Genomic DNA, 17426 nt, shown 5'->3' on the forward strand with positions numbered 1-17426 from the left:
AAGCTGGCCCAAGTCCTTGGGCCCCTATACCTGCATGGGAGACTCAGAAGAAGCTCCCGACTCCTGGCTTCAGATCAGCACAATTCTGGCCATTATGGCCAACTGGGGAGTGAACTAGCGGATGGAAGACTGACATCTCCCTCTCTGTCTCTGCCTCTCTGTCTGTCTCTGCCTCTCTCTCTGCCTCTCTCTCTCTGCCTCTCTCTGCCTTTCCTTCTCTGTGTAACTCTTTCAAATACATAATAAATCTTTAATTTAAAAAAAGGCATCAGCAGAAAGAGTAAAACTTCAGACTGAGCACAGCCCCCTGAAGCGGAGCCCTGAGCTCCAGCTCAGTCCCTCACCCTCACCCCATCATGACCAGCACTGCAACCAGGGCCAAGTTTCCTGAACTCAGGAAGCAGCTAGCAGAGATGTGCAGCTATCTCCAAACAACCCTCTCATGTGGGCAAAATGTATGCTTTCACGGGCATCACCTCAGTTCCCACAGCAAGGAAACTGCAGTCCCTGCCTTCTCTCATCCCTGGGGGTCTTTGAAGCTCAGGACAGCCCAGGAAACCACAGGCACGTAATGAAGGCAAGGCCACGCATGTTTGCCTCTCGGGGAACACACACACTCACCACAGGCAGCCCTCCATTGGCTGACAGATGATTCCTAAAGCTTGGTCTGTGTGAGAAACAGCCTCACCCATCCGATCAAGCGATGGACTCGACTCAGTGAGTGCAACAAGAGCAAGACACGACTTCCGATCTTGCAACGCCTTGTGCCAGCACACCAGGAGCAGGTTCCAGAAAGCTATTTATTTCCTAGCAAGCAGATCCCTCCCCCAGTTCCTCATTGGCTGAGTAACAACAGCGTGACAATCTTCCTGGCTTTTGCTTCAGCTGTTTGGCCACAACCTTCCTGGGTCCCTAAAAACTCAGGTGCACGGAATCTAGCATTCTTACTTTGAAAATGAACCAAGTGTTTACTTCTCACAGGGAGGAATAGTGGCGAGGAGTTCTTGGGCAAGGAACCTTTGTGCAGAGCAGTGTGTATGAGGGGTGAACAAGGGCTTGTCTAGGAGAAGATATACTATATTGGCTAACACAAATCTGCACTCATGTAGAAAACTCACACTCTCATCTGTGGGAAATCACTAACCTCTCCCACTCCTGAATATGGCCCGGAAAGGGTCTATTGTAAACTGCCTGCATGTCTGTATCCTCTGGCAAATTACAAATTCCCAAACACACCCCCAACAGTCTTAGCCTAGTACTTCTCCCAGTGGTGGCACAGATTCCCAGAAGTAACTTGGGGGTTTTGCCCCCACATGCTTGAAACAATGGGATTCAGACTCATTTCTGTGCCTTGGTTGTCAGCTTCTAAGCAGCTGTGTTTCCAGCTCCCATTCCATGACAAGCAAAGTCCCATATCATCCATGCCCACCCACACTCCAACACTGGAGCCCGCAAAGAACTGTGGGCTGCGTTTTGGGCCCTTGTGAGACTTGCTGTCTCCCACAGTGCACATCAGGAGGAAGCTGAAATCAGGACTGGACCAGATGTAAAACCCAGGAAATCCTATGTGGGATGTAGACGCCAGGAGGTGACTTATTGCTGCCCCAGGAATCCACCTTTTACTCCTATAACACTTAAGAGGGAATTACATAAAATTATACACAGGCAAGTTTGTGCACACAAGGCATGACTATGTTATCAATAACAAGAAAAGCAGTATTGGACCAAGGCACACAGGAGCAGAATTTGTGTATGCTATTGTAGGTGGCATGGACTCAGACTAAGGGGCTATATATTTAGGATGCTGTATGTGATCTCAGTATCAACATATTTTTGATAATCTTTTAGAGATTTATTTTTATTTATTTGAAAGGCAGAGTTATAGGGAGAGGGGGGGAGAGAGGCAGATCTTCTATCCACTGGTTCACTACCCAAATTGCCTCATGGCTGAAGCTGGCCCTGACCAAAGTCAAGAGCAAGGAGCCAGGAGCTTCTTCCAGATCTCACATGGCTGCAGGGGCCCAAACACTTGTGCCATCCTCCACTAATTTCCCAGGTGCATTAGCAAGGAGCTGGACTGGAAGTGGAGCAGCCAGGACTTGAACTGGTGCCCATATGGGATGCTGGCATCACAGGCAGCAGCATTACCTGCTACATCACAAACACCAGCCCCTAGATAATTTTTGTGTACATGGGAGACAAGTTCAAGGGCATTTAACTAGCTGTGAGCCAAAGCCATACCAAGGGTGCTTGAGGCTGGCCAGGACGCCACACGGCCCCTCAGGGCTCAGGCTGTGAGTGCCTCCAGGCAGCAGCAGAGGTTAGGGCACATCAGAATGAACTTTGAAAAACAGATTTGAGGGCCCAGTACCATGGTGTAGCAAGTTAAGCCTCTGCCTGCAGCACCGGCATCCCATATGGGCGCCAGTTCAAATCCCAGCTGCTGCACTTTTGATCCAGCTCCCTGCTGATGCACCTGGGAAAGCAGCAGAGGATGGCCTAAGAAATGGAAATGCAACAAACACAACAATGCACCTCAAGGACCGCAAAAAGCAAGAAAATCCCAGAGTTAGAAGACAGAAGTAATATCAGAACTGAAACATGAAATAAAATTTTTTTAAAAAGATGAGTTGCAGGCATGCACCTTCCGGATAGGTTAATGCCAGAGAGACCTCGGAGACACCAGACGCGTTTGTCAGCTTTTCAGCTTCCACTTTATTTTTTAGCAGACTCGGGTTACATGTCACGAACGCCGCTGTCTTCGCCTCCTCCAACCCTCATATATCCCGCCCACCGTCCACCTGTTTATATATGATTCACAGAAAACATGTTACCAAATCAGCAAGAAACAAAACTTAGTAAATGTGGGAAACATGCAGTAACAGGATGCTTAAAGTCAAAACAGGATCTTGCGGTTAGCAACGGGCAGGGTGGAAAAAGCCCAGCACTAAACTTCTTGTGCTTGTACATGTCAGGAGGGGCACAGCTGGCCAGGCTGTCCCATTCCCCGACATCTCCCCCTTATTTCTTTGCAAAATGGAGTGGTACTGTGCCTGTCTTAGGTGACCAAGAGCATCTATCGGGCTTACCCGTCATTGGCACATGAACATGAGGTGTGGAGGGAGCGTTCATGCCCTGTCTTAGGTTGCCTTGAAGACCTCTCAGAACTTACCCGTCTTTGACTACCGGTCCAGCAGATTCAGCCACACCTGAATCTGTCCATTTTGCATGGGGTACTGGTTATTGAATGTTAGCATGGCTTATTTAACCACCATTTGCATATTACGCTGACGCCTGAACAGCCCTTGCGAGATCCGAACAATAATTGATCCTGTTATAAGCACAACAAGAGCCAACCCTATAATAGCGGCCCATTGTTTAATTGGATTCCAACTACCATTTAACATGCTACCCAAAAGATGGGACTGATTAGCGGCAAATTAAACGTGGTTGTAGGGGCCGGCACCGCGGCTCACTAGGCTAATCCTCCGCCTAGCGGCGCCGGCACACCGGGTTCTAGTCCTGGTTGGGGCACCGGATTCTGTCCCGGTTGCCCCTCTTCCAGGCCAGCCCTCTGCTGTGGCCAGGGAGTGCAGTGGAGGATGGCCCAGGTGCTTGGGCCCTGCACCCCATGGGAGACCAGGAAAAGCACCTGGCTCCTGGCTCCTGCCATCGGATCAGCGCGGTGTGCCGGCCGCAGCGCGCCGGCCGCGGTGGCCATTGGAGGGTGAACCAACGGCAAAGGAAGACCTTTCTCTCTGTCTCTCTCTCTCACTGTCCACTCTGCCTGTCAAAAAAAAAAAAGAAAAAAAAAAGTGGTTGTAGGGGTAGGTGGTAACACAAACTGCAGTAGATCGAAAAACACAGGGTATGCCAGCCAGGCCTGATCTTGCAATAAATCCGTTCATTGAGTTAACAGCTGAATAGCAGTATATCATCAAGTGCCTGGGTGGTAGATCTTCTGATGCTATCAAGTGTGGACAGTGTGGAGGTTTGGCTCACGGCCATGCCAATAGTGGCCACACCAGCTGATAACACCGCAATTACTGCAACGACGACTGCGGTGACCCCAAAGTCTCTCCTGTGTCAAATAGCCATTGAGAAGTCCTTCTCAGACACCGCAACTGGTACAGGAACCCAAATGGGAATCCGCACAACCACCAATGTTTCCGCTTCATTTAATTTTCCTTTAACACATGAGGAAATAACTCCTGTAGTGCAAGTATTATTAGGATCATTACAACGACACCAAAAGAAGGGAGGCTGAAGGCAAACAGGGGATGATACATGGGTTTCATTGGGTGATGAAAAGGCAAATCATAGCCAGTGCCACAGCTCACTAGGCTAATCCTCCACCTTGCAGCACTGGCACACTGGGTTCTAGTCCCAGACAGGGCGCCGGATTTTGTCCCGGTGGCCCCTCTTCCAGGCCAGCTCTCTGCTGTGGCCAGGGAGTGCAGTGGAGGATGGCCCACGTGCTTGGGCCCTGCACCCCATGGGAGACCAGGAGAAGCACCTGCCTCCTGCCTTTGGATCAGCGCGGTGCGCCGGCCACAGCATGCTGGCCGCGGCAGCCATTGGAGGGTGAACCAACGGCAAAAGGAAGACCTTTCTCTCTGTCTCTCTCTCTCACTGTCCACTCTCTGCCTGTCAAAAAAAAAAAAGGCAAATCAAGAAGGTGCAAAGAAATTAACATTAAGGAGCAACAGGGAATCAATCAGAGGTGGACAGGCATCTGGAGAATTGGGGGTGCCTGAGAAGTGCAAGAAGGAAGTGGATTGGTATGAGGGTAAGGAGCAAATGGTCTGTGACACTCCTGGTACTTGAGAGGTAGCAACTCAGATCGAAAGGCTATAAGTTCCCCTGTAATATTGGCTGTGTAAGAACTACCTGACTCATTCCAGTTGATAACATCTCCCATGGAATAAGTGGCCAAATTAATACATGGCATAGGAAAGCCGGTATAATTATAACCACAAAGATCTGCACCAAACTTAGGCTTATGGAAGTATAGTGCTCCCGAAAGGTGGATGGATAAGTTAACCTGGCCCTGATGGGAAGAATTGACAAGACTGTTGTAAGGCACTCCAAATCTTTCACCTATGGTAGAGTTATGCAAATACACAACTGGCAGAAGGTTAGAAGAATTAGAAACAGGTAGAAGGAGAGGTAGGGCTCTCAAGAGACCCCAATACTCATCCAGCTTGGCCATCGTCGGTGACAGTGGCGTCATTATTAGGAGTAGGATCACGATCATCTTGCCACTCTATTGTTCTTGTCCGTCTTTCTGGAGTCCAGATTGGATTTTTTTCTTCCTGTGGGAGAAAACAAACAGCACCTCATACCCTTCTTATTAATGGGTATGGGCCTTTCCATTGTTATCTTGTGGGTCTTTCCACATAATCATTTTTCTAATGGATGGCTGAGCTTCTGTCGGTTCATGGGGTTTATTACTATTGGGGGTCTGTTCCAAGATTACATGACGTTCTGCCGGGGTGAGACCATCAGCTTTTTTATTTAAAAAATTTATGGTAAGTAAGGCGACGTTGAGAATGTCTTTAGGGGAACAGGATAGTGCCCCTATTCCCCCTTTTTGTTTTAATACAAAATTTTTCAGATACAGATTAGTGCGTTCCACAATGGCTTGTCCAGTAGGGTTATATGGGATGCCGGTTAAATGAGAAATATGAAAAGTTGCTAAAAACTCAGCAAAAGCCTTAGAAGTATAAGCAGGTCCATTATCAGTTTTTATTATATTAGGAATTCCCCAAGAAGCAAAACATTGTAACATATGTTGCATTACATGGGAGGCGGACTCTTTGGCAGCGGCGGTAGCCATAACTACTCCTGAGTAAGTATCCACCGTAACATGGACACAGGATAGCTTGCCAAAGGCAGGGATATGCGTTACATCCATTTGCCAAATGTGACATGGATAAAGGCCCCGGGGATTAGCTCCAGTGGGCATAGTAACAGGCTGATGAATAACACATTTTTCACAATTTTAGACAATAGATTTAGCTTTATGAATAGGATATTAAACCTCATACTTAAGGTCTTACTATTAACATGCCAAAGTTTGTGATATTCCGTTGCCTGTTCCATGGCAGTGCAAGCTAAAAGGAAGCGGGAATGTTGATCGGCAAGGGCGTTTCCCGCGATGAGAGGACCTGGCAGAGAGGTATGTGCTCTAATATGGGTGATAAAAATGGGATCTGATCTCCTAAATAAAGCGTGCTGAACAAGCTCAAAATAAGGAAACACTGTAGAACTTTTGGATATTAGCGAAGGGGAGCCTAGCCTCTTAACAGCATTAACAACATATAAGCTATCAGAAATGATATTAAGAGGACCCTCAACCATATTTAATAACTTAGCCACTATAGCTAGCTCTGCAAGTTGAGGTGAGGGAGACGCAGTAACTGCACGATGCACCTGACCTTGTAAAATAGCCACCCCGGTACCTCCTTTTGCTCCATCAGTAAAAGCTATGGGTGCTTTGGGAATGGGATTAGAATAAACTCTTTTAAAATAGTGTAAGGGTACCATGTCGCAAAATCTAATAAAGGGATGATGGGGATAATGGTTATCTACACTTATGTCAAGGGTGATGGTGATGTGGGACCATTGCCAAGTTTCCTTAGCCCACTCCTGAATGACTACAGACTCTAATGGAAGAATGCAGGACTATGGTCTTCTCCCTGCAATTTCTACAACTTGGTGGATGGCTTGTAAAACTAAATTTCCCATAGCCTCCACATAGGAGGTAATAGATCTGGGTATATGGTTATGTGGGTATATAAACAACAACGGTCCTTCTTGCATAGGGATAATGACTTTGTATGAACACCAAAATACTTAAGGGCATAGTGGGGTCACACCACTGCATAGCGGTGCTCTTAAGGTGCTGTTCAAAAAATTTTAATACTGCTTTTGCCTCCTTTGTAAGTTGTCTGGGTGAATTTAGGCATGCATCACCTTCCAGAAGTCGGAACAAAGGGCGCATTTCTTTAGTAGTCATTTTACAATAAGGCCGAATCCAGTTTAAATTTCCACACAATTTGGGCTGGCGCCGCGGCTCACTAGGCTAATCCTCCGCCTAGCGGCACCAGCACACCAGGTTCTAGTCCCAGTTGGGGCGCCAGATTCTGTTCCGGTTGCCCCTCTTCCAGGCCAGCTCTCTGCTGTGGCCAGGGAGTGCAGTGGAGGATGGCCCAGGTGCTTGGGCCCTGCACCCCATGGGAGACCAGGAAAAGCACCTGGCTCCTGGCTCCTGCCATCGGATCAGCGCGGTGCGCCGGCCGCAGCACGCCAGCCGCGGCGGCCATTGGAGGGTGAACCAACGGCAAAGGAAGACCTTTCTCTCTGTCTCTCTCTCTCACTGTCCACTCTGCCTGTCAAAAAAAAATTTTTTTTTAATTAAATTAAATTTAAAAAATTTTCCACACAATTATTGTAAGTCACTTAAGGTTTTAACATGATGAGTGGAGATATTAAAATCAAGAGGCTTTACTGTGGTAGGGGTAATCCGTAGTCCTAAATATTGTGCTGCAAGAACTCGTTGAATCTTTTCAGGGGATAAGATAAGATTATAATTGTTTAGGGATTGCTCTAATGCAAAGAAGGCTTTATCTAATTCTTCCTGGTTAAGAGCAGCCAATAGACTATAACCCATGTAGTGTACTATTGTCATTTGTGGAAATAATTTTCTTACAGGTGCAATAGCCTTAGCAACATATATTTGACATAATGTGGGACTATTAGTCATTCCTTGTAGCAATACCGTCCATTCAAAATGAGCACTGGGTCCTATATGATTTATAGAGGGAATTGTAAAGGCAAAACGTTGTCTATCTTCCTTGGCTAGGGGGATAGAGAAAAAACAATCCTTTATATCAACTACTATTAGTTTCCATTCTCTAGGTAGCATGGTTAAAATGGGGAGGCCGGGTTGGGTGGCCCCCATAGGTTGCATTTGTTTATTTATAGCTCTTAAATCATGAAGTAGGCGATATTTACCTGATTTCTTTTTAATCACAAAGATAGGAGTATTCCAAGGAGAAGTAGATGGCTGAAGATGTCCTGCCCCTAATTGTTCCTCTACTAAGGTTTTTACAGCAGCCAATTTTTCTTCTGTAAGGGGCCACTGCGAAATCCACACTGGCTTAGAGGAGAGCCAAGTTACAGGGATTGGCTGCGGTGCGGTGGCCCCTCCTGGAAACCCAGTCCATGCCTGTCCTTTTCTCCTTTTGGACTAATGGGCATTGTAATACCCTGTTCCCTAGCTCCCAGGCCTCCACCTTTATATCCCATTCATGTCATGATGTTCCACACAGCCTGCGATACTTGTTGTTTTCCCTTTTCATTAGTCAAAGTAAGTCTTAGTTCCTGTAGGACGTCTCGTCCCCAAAGGGTAACTGGCAGCTTACAGATATATGGTTGGAACTGTCCAGAATGGCCTTCATTGTCGGTCCAAGTGAGGATGCTGGCACTCCTAGGTGGAGCATGGGTAGTACCCAACCCTACCAGTGTATTCTCTGACTCTTGTGTTGGCCAGGAGGGAGGCCAGTCGTCTGCGGCTATAATACATCAGCCCCAGTATCTAACAAGCCTTGTATTGTTTTTCCCTGAATGACAAGAGGCCAAAGTGGTCTGTTTTCCAATGATAAGGAGAGTGCTGCAAAATTACTTCCTTGTTTAGCTCTCTGATCTCTAATTTTTTCCCAGCATAGTAATTGTGCTAGGGGTCTGTCATTATCTATGATAGCTGCACCTAAGGTGGCTTGAACGATAACTTTAGGTTTGCATGTGGGGAGTTACTATTGTTGGCTGAATTTGGAGTCCACGCTGAAAATTGGTGGCTCGTCCAATCACTAGTCCGAAGCCAGTATTGGGAAGAGAATTTTTAGTAGGGACTACATCAATGATTTGAGGACCCATAGCTGGAGTTAATATTTGAGACTCAGTTGGCCACAATTCGAAACAGCTTACTGTTCCTGATCCCCCTTTTTTGATTGCTGGCGCACCCAATTTTGCTTCGGGCCCCAGTGTGCTGGGGCCCCTCTCCCGTTTTTTGACTCTTGGGGAATGGGGTTTCCTGCTCTATCAGTCTTAGAATAACAATCACTGGCCCAATGATTACCTTTCCCACATTTAGGGCATAATCCTGGCTGTCGTTTGTTGGGCTTATGTTGTCTACATTCCTTTTTTACATGTCCGGGTTGGCCGCAAGCGAAACATTTGCAGTCACTCACTCTATTGGCCTTAGCCATTGCCATAGCAGCATGAGCCCCAGAGGCAACATCATCCATGACATCTCTGCAAATTTTCATAAAGGTAGGGATCTCCTTATGTTGCGAAGGCCTTAGCGTGGAGCGACATGTCTTATTAGCATTTTCATATGCCAGTCGTCTCAGCAAGGGTGCGGCCTCTTCAGGAGACTCAAACAGATTGCCCACAGCTTCATAAAGGTGGTTAATAAAATCTGCATAAGGCTCGGTCGGTCCTTGTATTATCTTAGTAAGACTGTGTTTAACTTCCCCTTTTTTTGGCACTACCTTCCAGGCCCTCAAGGCTATATCTCTTATTTGTTGTAATACCTCCCGGGGACACCGAGCTTGCACCGCTTCTGCATGGAATGCTCCCTCTCCATTTAACATGTCCTCATTCCAGGCAGGTTGTCCATCAGCTGAGTTTTGTACCGCCTGAGTACGAGCTAGTTCCCTATAAGCGGCTGACCATAAGAGATAATCTCCCCCTGAAAGGACTGCCTTGCAGACATTTCTCCAATCTTCAGGGACTAAGCCCTGAGTGCCTAAGGTTCCTAGGATAGCTTTGGTGAAGTTAGCATGTGGCCCGTAGAGAGTCACTGCTTTGCAGCTCTTTTAATGCTGTAAAGTTGACCGGAGTCCACCCGCGATTTCCTTGGCGGTCTTCAGTCACTGGAAAGATCTGATGGGGGTTAAAGAACTCTGCCCAATTTGGTTTCAGGCGCCGCAGTGGGTGGGGAGTTGATTCCCCAGTATTTATAAGAAAAGTGGCTTCATCGTCATTACGAGCACTTTCGTTTTCAAGTATTTGCCTTCTAGTCTGTTTCTCCGGTCCAGACTCTAAAACTATGGGCCTCATCTCACTTGAAGCATTGCCGGCAAAACAGCAACAGCACATAGGATGAGGGGGCAGTTCATAAGGAGGAGTGGAGGGCATTAAGGGCAACTCCGGGTAAAGTGGAGGCAATTCCAGCGTCTGCGGATGTTTCGCTTTTGGTCGGGCTCCTCCGCTTGCTTCCATCCTTTGTTTCTCTATATTGTCTCCTTTTTCGCTACTATCAAGGGAGTCTTCGCTGAGCTCCTCCAGTAGTTCGGAGCCTTCATCTGAGAGTTCCCCGACCTGGTCATCCTCTGACCGTAAGGCAGTATCTATCAGATACCACAAGCGGATCACTCCCTCCTCGACTCCAGCGTTTCGCAATTCACGTCCCACCCGTCTCCACCAAACCTGTGATAAATCTCCTTCTTCAACAAACCAAGGACAAGTTTTACATAGTATCCTAGTAAAATTGCACACAGCTACACTCTTTACGGGCGTCCCCGTTGCCTTTAAAAGGCGGCTAATCAATAGGTGCATTTTCATGGTGGACTGTGTGTTCCCCATTGTACCGAGGTATTCCTAGGCTTTTTCCCCTAGACTCCCATCTATAGACTTTTTTTTTCTTACCTTCTTTCCGCGTCGCAGCGATCCGAGTCATGGCACCAGTTGCAGGCGTGCACCTTCCGGATAGGTTAACGCCGGCAAGACCACGGAGACACCAGACGCATTTATTGGCTTTTCAGCTTCCACTTTATTTTTTAGCAGACTCGGGTTACATGTCACGAACGCCCGCTGTCTTCGCCTCCTCCAACCCTCTTATATATCCCCCTCCCACCATCCACCTGTTTATATATGATTCGCAGAAAACATGTTACCAAATCAGCAAGAAACAAAACTTAGTAAATGTGGGAAACATGCAATAACAGGATGCTTAAAGTCAAAACAGGATCTTGCGGTTAGCAACAGGCAGGGTGGAAAAAGCCCAGCACTAAACTTCTTGTGCTTGTACATGTCGGGAGGGGCACAGCTGGCCAGGCTGTCCCATTCCCCAACAATGAGTGGATTAGGTTTTTTGAAAAGGTGAACAAAATTTGTATTTATTTTTATTTTTTGAGGTCTGAAACACAATCTTATTTATTTGTTGTTATTAAACCTTAGTTTTGACTGGACTCAGATTTAGCAGTAGATGCTCTCAGAGAAGACAGCCCACATCTCCCGGCAATCCATTCCTGGCGTTTTTCTTTGGCCTCCTCCATTCTCTTGGCTGAGAGTTTAGCATATTCTGCAGCCTCCTCCTTGTTCTCCTTAGTACACTGTTTCTTCAGAGCAATTCACCGGCGTCTGTGTCGCAGGACACGTGGAGTAACTAGACGCTGAATCTTGGGTGCTTTGGTCCTAGGTTTCTTACCCTGTTTAAGGGCTTTTCTTACAACATACTGGCATACATCATCTTCTTTAGAGAAACTGAAAAGCTTACGAATTCTGCTGGCTCTTTTAGGACCCAGGCGACGAGGCACTGTGGTATCTGTCAATCCAGGAATATCTCTCTCTCTCTCTCTCTTTTTTTTTACAATGACCAAGTTGAGAACACTCAAATTGGCATCAACAATGCAGCCCCGAACTGATTTGAGCTTTCTTTCTCCAGTTCTCCTTGGTCAGTAACAGGAATGCCCCTTATTCAGCAGAAGGTGGACCCGCCCATGGGTCAAGACACCTTGCTTCATGGGAAAACCTTGTTTGTCATTCCCACCACTGATCCGGACCACATAACCCTTCCATTCTTCACCCAGGGTGTCGGCAGCAACTTCTGTGGCCATACACTTCTCATAGAAAGTACGAAGTTTATGTTCATTGTGCACTTGGATGAGTTTCTGGCAGCCAGTGGCTGGGAAGGAGGTATTCAGCTTCATTTTGAAGCAGCTGGCCGCTTCGGAGGCTAAATTTTATTTAAGGTATACAAGTTTCATGTATTTCCTATATACAGATCTAGGAACATAGTGATATTCCCCATCCTTCCCTCCCTCCCACCCACGCTCCAACCCTTCTTCCTCCTCCCTCTCCTATTTCCATTAATTTTTACAAAAATCTATTTTTAGTTTACTTTATACTCCTAAGGGTAACTCTACACTAAGAGTTCAGGTAGTATGAAGGAAAAAATACTGTTGTGGGGGCTGGTACTGTGGCACAGCAGGTTAAAGCCCCAGTCTGCATTGCGGGCATCCCGTAAGGGTGCAGGTTCAAGTCCTAGCCACTCCACTTCTGATCCGGATCTCTGCTGTGGCCTGGGAAGGCAGTGGAAGATGGCCCAAATCCTTGGGCCCCTTTACCCACGTGGGAGACCTGGAAGAGGCTCCTGCTTTGGATCAGCACTGCTTCAGCCATTATGGCCAACTGGGGAGTGAACCAGCAGATAGAAGACCTCTCTCTGCCTCTGTTAGGGTCATTTCTGGGCCAGGGTCATCTTCAGGTGAGGTCAATTTCAGGGATGGCATCTGGGTGAGGAGGGCATCTGGGTGAGGGGCATTGCTGGGTGGAGGCACCAAGGCAAGGGCAAGGGTCAATCCTGGGGCAGGGGTATCATGGGTAAGGGCAGTCTGGGTGAGGTTCACTTAGGGCCGGGGGCATCATGGGAGAAGGCATCTGGGCGAGGAGAGCATCTGTGTGAGGGTCATTGCTAGGCAGGGGCACTTGGGCAAGGGCATCTTGGGCAAGGGTCACTTCTGGACCAGGGGCAGCATCGTCCTAGGGCCCAGGGTCTGCTGTGCTGCGGGTGGGCACTGCACAGGGCAGCAGGGCCTGCCAGCAGTGGGCAGCCTGCTGTGCTGTGCTGTACTGAGCATTCAGTGGGGTGAAGAGGCCTCTTCCAGGCTGGTCTTATTACACTGTGACTCCAGGGGCACTGCCGTCTGTGTGTGTGTGTGTGTGTGTGTGTTTATGAGTATTTATAGATTGTCGCTCCCCCCTTCATGGAGGAATGACACTAAGCCCTGCCTAGGTTTCCTATCCGAGTCACGGCACCATTATGTCGCTCCCCGTCTTCGTGGAGGAACGACACAGGACCCTGCGCTGTTCTTTTGTCTGCTCGGCCCTCCCCGGGTTTGCTGCTGGTTCTTCCCGGGTTGGCTACCATCCCTTCCACCTCCGTGGAAGGGCGGTTCCCCCTGCCACTTTCCCCACTTCCGCGGGGGAGCGGCACACCTTGGCGGGCTCTCTCGGGGGCTGCACAGGTGTTCCTTCAGATAGATGTTCCTGGTGCATGTTGTCTCTCTCCTCCTTTATAGTCCTCTTCCACCAATCCCAACTCTGCTACCCACGACGCCGAGTATGCTGCTCTCCTCCAATCAGGAGCAGGTCCTGCTGTTTATTGGTTGAACTGGAGGCAGCTGTGTAGAAGCTATTTCCTCCTCTCCCAGCGCCATATTGTGGGAGAGCAGATGCATAGAATAAGTCTTAATTCCAGTAACTTAGTCTAGTCTGAGTTGCTCCCCACAGATCCCCCTTTCTTTTTATTTTTGGCATTGATACGCGCCTGTCTTCGGTGTCCCGCGGCACACACTCTGCTCTGCTTGCTAGAGTTGCCACAGGTTCTTACAAGTCCTATCAATCAGGCAAACCGAATCCAGGTCCTCTCTTTGCCATGTTGTGAGGAGGTTTTTAGGCGCTGATGCGTGCCTGTGTTCGGTGCCCTGCAGCACATGCTCTGCTCTGCTAGAACTGCCTGCAGGTGCTTACAAGCCCTACCAATCAGGCAAACCGAATCCGAGCCTTCTCATTGCCGTATTGTGGGGAGACTTATTGATGTTGATAACGTGCCTGTCTTCGGTGACCTGCAGCCGCCCACAGGTGCTCATCGCCTTACTAATCAGGCAGACCGAATCCAAGCTCTCTCATTGCCGTGTTGTGGGGAGGCCTTATTTTTCTCTATTTCTCTATCTCCGGGCATTCCTATTTCTCCTATTTTACTTCTATCTGCCAGCATTCCTATTTCTCTCATTTTACTTCTAAAACTTCTGTTTCTCTTATCCCCGCGGCTTCCCGGCACCCGCCCCGAGGCTGCTTCTCGGCGCCTCGCCCCGCGGCGGCTTCATCCTCCCTAACATATTTTTCTCTACCTGGTATGTTTCCTAACTTTTCATCCAACAATATTCCCCTCTCACTTTTCCTGGCTTCTCCCCACAGTCCGTATCCGAGTCTAAGTTTCTTCTAGGTTTCACTTTCACTTTCAACCTGCAGTCCGTATCTGAGTCTAAGTTTCTTCTTGCTTTCACTTTAAATCCTAACTTCTTTCCCACAGTCCGTATCCGAGTCTATGCCTAGGCTTTCGATAGCTTCTTCCGGCACCTTTTCCATCCGGCTTTTCCCTAGGCTCTTTGCTAGTCTCTCTCTCTGGTATTTTCCCACTTCTTCCCGTTTCTTCCCTCCTAGGTTTCCTATCCGAGTCACGGCACCATTATGTCGCTCCCCATCTTCGTGGAGGAACGACACAGGACCCTGCGCTGTTCTTTTGTCTGCTCGGCCCTCCCCGGGTTTGCTGCTGGTTCTTCCCGGGTTGGCTACCGTCCCTTCCACCTCCGTGGAAGGGCGGTTCCCCCTGCCACTTTCCCCACTTCTGCGGGGGAGCGGCACACCGCCGGCCGGCTCTCTCGGGGGCTGCACAGGTGTTCCTTCAGATAGATGTTCCTGGTGCATGTTGTCTCTCTCCTCCTTTATAGTCCTCTTCCACCAATCCCAACTCTGCTACCCACAATGCCTAGTACGCTGCTCTCCTCCAATCAGGAGCAGGTCCTGCTGTTTATTGGTTGAACTGGAGGCAGCTGTGTAGAAGCTATTTCCTCCTCTCCCAGCGCCATATTGTGGGAGAACAGATGCATAGAATAAGTCTTAATTCCAGTAACATAGTCTAGTCCGAGTTGCTCCCCACAATAGATATTTATAGAACAGGGCAGGAGCAGGACTGCAGAGGGGCACAAATTTTCACCAAGGTCATGCCTGGAGGTGTGAGCTCACCACACAACAGAAAGTCACAGATGAAGGGGAGGCTTTGAGGCTGAGGGGCCACTGTCAAGTCACAGAACAGCTCTCTGGACAGACTGGCAAAGGGAGGTCTCTGAGGAAGAGAAAGGATCTGGTTAGATGTCAAAGGGGGGCCTGGGGCTCTCAGGACAGGATGGCCTTGCCTGACCCAATCAGCTGGCAGTGGGAGAGAGAGCAGAGAGAACAGTGGAGAGAGAGGAGGGAGACAGGTGGTAAGGCAAGAGCAGCCAGGCCATGGCACTGGTGGGCAGGGCGGAGGTGGGAAGCAGCAGGAGGTGGGCATGTGGGTGAGCTTTCTGGAAAAGGCCATGGACAGGAAGGAGAAGGAAGATGGGAGGAGGAGCTGGAGTGGGTGACCAGAGTTTCCGGGGAGTCGGGGTGGAGGTTGGAGAGGGCCTCCCCTGCCACTCACGTCACCTCTCACTCACCACCCAGGCAGCACAGCCACAGTCCTGACACAAGCCTGGCCCTCTCAGACTTCCCTCCTCCCTGACAGCCCTGCCTTTGGACCCACTGGCCAGGGCCAGCACTAGCCTGGGAGGCCCATGTGGCAGCCAACAGGCCTGATGGAGAAAGACAGGAGGAAGAACCCTGCTTGAACCAGGAGCGTGCAGTTAAAATGGATGGCTGGAGGGGGTGCCGGAGACCCCTCGGGTACTCAAAAAGCCCAGCATCCTCAAAGGGGACACTGGAGAGGCAGGGTGGGCAGGGGGCCACAAACTCACAAATCTAAGAGGGGAGCCTCAGCTGGTCGGGGGGCTGCAGGTCGTGGAGGTGAGTCTGGGCCCTCCCTGCTGGGGAAAAGCAGAAGAGGGAGAGTCAGAGGCCAGCGAAGAGTGGCAGGTGGGGCCCTGGGCCAACTCTGTGTCCCAGCCAGGCGGAACTCAGAGTAGCTGACCTGTCCTGGCTACGGGGCTTCATCCGGGGCTGAGGATCCTGCCTTCAGCCAGTAGCAGGTGTGACAATGCCCAGGTGGGAGGCAGGAGGCTGTGCGTCCCTGCCTCGCCTGGGCTGATGGGTACAGAGGATTCTCAGGCTTTGAGGTCATCAAGCAACCAAAGGCTTCACCCTGGCCACTGCTCAACTGCACACCCAAGGGACGAGGTGACCCCCGGCCTGTCACCCTGGCCTGTGCTGGGGCTCCCAGGCTGGGGGGCTTGACACCCCCTGTCCCCTGCCCCCAGCAGCACAGCTCTGATTGGGGCAGGTGTGGCACACCCAGGAGGAAGTTCAAAGCCTCTGGCTGTCCCACAACACCCCCCAAGTTCCCAGCCCCTACACCATCAACCACAAGCTCCCTGGCCTCTCTGGCAGCTCCAGAGGGCACCCACATCTGCCAGTGGTGCGGATCCTGTCCCGAGAACCCCCAGGCTCAGCCACGGAGGCCCTGGGCAGTCACACTGAGTCCCGAGGCTGGCTGGGAAGGGAGAGGAGAGAGCCAGCTGGCCCAAGGACAGAAACAGGAAAGAGGGAGTCTGGAGCTGCAGTAAGGAGAGGGAGGGGCCTGGCCCTGAGGTCCCAGGGGCGCCCCCCAGTGTGGGGCTGGTGCAGTGGGGCAGATGCGGTCCTGAGACAGGCAGAGTGGCAGGTGCCTACCTTGGCTGACGCTCCTCAGGGGGCACTGAGAGAGATTCTGAAAGACAGCTCGGGAGCCTCCCGGAGTTTTGTCTGCTCAGGAAGACTGAGGAAGGCCCACCTGTGGGCTGTGGTTGGGGTGGGGGAGGGCTGGGGGTAGCTGTGATGCCACTGTGTGGGGGGCACGCAGACATCCTCCCCACATTGGGTGGGCTCAGAAATCCTCACGGGATGGAGGGCGTTGGCACCCACACAGAATTGGGGGTGCTGGCACACTCACGGATTGGAGGCCACTGGCAACTTCACGTGTCGGGGGGCACCGGCTCCCTCATGGGTCAGGGGGCATGGGCATTCTCACAGTGTTGGGGGCCCAGGCACACTCACAGGGTTGGGGTGCTGGCATCTTCTCTGGTCGGTGGATGCTGGCATCCTCCTGGGTCGAGGCGCCCAGGCAACCTCAAGAGGTCGGGGGTGCAGCCCCCCCCATGGGGTTGGGAGGCGCTGGCACCCTCATGGGGTTGGGAGGTGCTGGCACCTTCATGGGGTTGATGTCTACTGCAGCCCCCCACACGGGGTTGGGGTCCACAGCCATGCTCACGGCTCGGTGGCCTGGACATCCTCACTGGTCGGGGGGCTCAGGCACACTCATGGGGTTGGGGGGCATAGACTTCCTCACAGGTCGGGGGGCACAGGCCCCCTCACGGTTCGGAGGCACAGAAATCCTTACA

At 50.3% G+C, this 17426-nt stretch overlaps 1 pseudogene; it reads right to left on the reverse strand.

The window, feature by feature from the left end:
• Positions 1-11218: 11218 nt before the first annotated feature.
• Positions 11219-12087, reverse strand: LOC149120278 (small ribosomal subunit protein eS6 pseudogene; annotated as a pseudogene).
• Positions 12088-17426: the final 5339 nt, after the last annotated feature.

The sequence above is a fragment of the Oryctolagus cuniculus genome, chromosome 19, assembly GCF_051225735.1.
Source record: "Oryctolagus cuniculus isolate XC-2025 breed Fujian yellow rabbit chromosome 19, ASM5122573v1, whole genome shotgun sequence".
Lineage (NCBI taxonomy): Eukaryota > Metazoa > Chordata > Mammalia > Lagomorpha > Leporidae > Oryctolagus > Oryctolagus cuniculus.